The sequence below is a fragment of the Diorhabda sublineata genome, chromosome 11 (assembly GCF_026230105.1).
Source record: "Diorhabda sublineata isolate icDioSubl1.1 chromosome 11, icDioSubl1.1, whole genome shotgun sequence".
Classification (NCBI taxonomy): domain Eukaryota; kingdom Metazoa; phylum Arthropoda; class Insecta; order Coleoptera; family Chrysomelidae; genus Diorhabda; species Diorhabda sublineata.
The window spans coordinates 14116466-14119101 of record NC_079484.1 but is presented as its reverse complement, the minus strand read 5'-3'; the positions used below and the strand labels follow the sequence as shown (position 1 = coordinate 14119101).

Genomic DNA, 2636 nt, shown 5'->3' with positions numbered 1-2636 from the left:
GAAAAACCTTCAAATGCAATGCAACAAGCTTTGACGTGGTCCCAGTATAAACATTGTAATACAATGAAATATTTGATTTCCATTACACCTGTTGGACTTATTAATTTCATTTCTGAAGGTTATGGGGGCAGAGCTAGCGACACAATAATATTTGAAGATTGTGGATTTTTACAATATTTATCATTATGTTCTGTAATGGTTGACAGAGGATTCAAAAACGTATCCCACTTGTTACAAGGTAAAGGATGTCATCTAATAAGGCCTCCTAGCGTAACCAAAGGCAAAGCTAGTTCGAAACTGGAGGTCATTTTCTATGGTAGCACCTCACGCTTGCATCGATACTAGAGTAATTTATTTGTTAGATTCCATAGTTGTTATTGCTTGTGCTATGGTGAATGTTCAACAGAAATTAATAAACGTGTAATCAAAGCTTATTGAGTTTTATTTAATCATTTTATCAAAAATATGCTTCCAAAATAATGTACATTATTCACTAATTATTTTTCTACAATAATCTAAATTATAAAAAATTTCATAAACATCAACTTTTTGAGATGTCTCAAAATCTGCATGAGCAATGCAAAAAAAGGCTTTTGATTTATTCGCGAAATGCATTTGTAGTTGTACTTGAGCTTCACATTTTGCATTGTTGATGTATTTTTTCATGGTTTCAGTTTTCAGTGGACATTTAATTTCAATAGTATGTTCTTCTGTTATGCCGTCAGGAGAGGCCCCTAACATAGGATGTTCCTTGGACAAAAAAAGACCGCACTTTCCGATCTTGACTTTTTTAACAGTTTCTATGTGTGCTCTAACTTGGTCTTCAAGAAGTTTACCTTAAACAAATATAAAACAGGTACTTAAATACGCGAATATTTCTACGTTAATATAAAATTTATAGTTTTTATCAGTTGTATACCTCTTTGTATAGCAAATGGTTCTTTAAATTGATAAGCTCCTAAAATTTTTTCTACAAGTACACCATCCTCAGTATTACATTTCGATGCTTCATGAGCTATAGAAATCAGTCATTTCAATGTTAGTATCCATAAAATAGGTCATTATTTGCACGTTGTTAGTTCTACGATTTTTACATTCCTGTTCTACGATTTTTACATTCCGTTACGAATTTGTTAAAAAAGGTTGTATCTTCAGTAATATTTGAATCAGAATAGTTTTTGTTTTTAAAATCTTTAGCTTTTATAAATTTAATCTGACTTCCAACTTTAGAAAGTGCTGGTTTGGCCCAGTAACATTTTATTGACGTAGTGGCAGGTTCCTCACTTCTTTTAAAGAGCCATATCAAAAATGCAACAGTGTGTTTGCACCCTCCTTGATTAGCAGCACAATCATGACAGACTATACTTTCCACCATTCTTTCGTTTTCATTACAAACCAACGTGCAGTGATAAGGCTTACTTTTCACTTTATGTTCAGGTGAAATTCTGCATTTCACTGTGCATTTAGAGCCCTCACGTTTCACTTGAACATATCCAATAGCTTCATCTCTGTAAGATGCTCGACCGGCCCTGAAAAAATATTGATACATTTGATATCGTTTCCATCAATGCAACACGGTGGGCAATACACGTATGTATTGTAAACATGACGATCCAAACAACCAGTACTTAACTACAATCTGTTTATGAAATGTTTTTTATTTAGAAATCATAGTTGTAAGTTAGACCATGTGGTTGATGAAAGGAACTTAAAAGTATATACTTACTTAAAAAGTTTAACTCCTTTTATTTCAGAACTAACATAAGACGGATTTGACGAAAAAAAGTCCATTACTGTGTATACAGTGCTTTTCGGATAAAAGTATCCACCTTTAATAACTTTTGTAATACTGGTATTTAGAAAAAATCCAAAAACACGTCAATTTATGTTGGAAGGGGCAAGCATTATGGCTTATTTAAACTTACTGGAAAAGCCACCCCCTCACCCCTAGCAGCATCCCCTTTATTTTTTTAAATTACTTTTCATATTTTTATGTAAAATTTGGATACTCCTCATTGAGCTGATCTCAAAAATGTATAATACTTGTAGGTTAAAGTGGTTAGTTTATGAGATAAACAATTTTTCTTTCAAGAGCACAAATTTTACTTATTATTTACTTTCACCTTATTTGCCTGTACTAAAATGGGTTGTACAACAGTTCAAACTCTTTAATCTTTTTAACTGTGCTATTTATTCTACTTAAAAAATCCAAACAACAAAAAACTACTTTTTATTAAAGTTTGACATTGTCAACTAGAATTTGTAGTCACTACTGATAGTGTAATTTGATACATTATTTATTTTGTTTCTCTGAAATGGTTTACTCTTTGCAAGAAAGAATTGAAATTGTAGGGTCATACTACCAAAATAATAATTGTGCAAGAGCTGCTGCTAGAATATTTAACGAATTACATGACGGAAGACATGCAACTCATAAGTATGTAATTCAACTGATGGAGAAATTTACCACAACAGGGTCTGTTTGCAATAAAGTGCATAAGCGAGAGGGACTCGTAAATAACGAAGCAATCCAAGTGGCAATTTTAGGGCAAGTCAGCTTAGAGGCTCAACAACCCCAATCGTTGTCAACAACAAGTAGAGCGATCGGTGTTTCATCTTCTACAGTTTTCCGAGTT

General features: G+C 32.7%; 1 long non-coding RNA gene across 1 annotated transcript; it reads right to left on the bottom strand.

Moving 5' to 3' along the window:
- Window positions 1-424: 424 nt before the first annotated feature.
- On the bottom strand, window positions 425-1908 carry LOC130450104 (uncharacterized). The gene is made up of 2 exons (XR_008910538.1): window positions 920-1908; window positions 425-836 (listed from the first exon to the last, which is right to left on the bottom strand). It is a non-coding gene; the product is annotated as an uncharacterized LOC130450104 (long non-coding RNA).
- Between the last annotated feature and the right edge of the window lie 728 nt (window positions 1909-2636).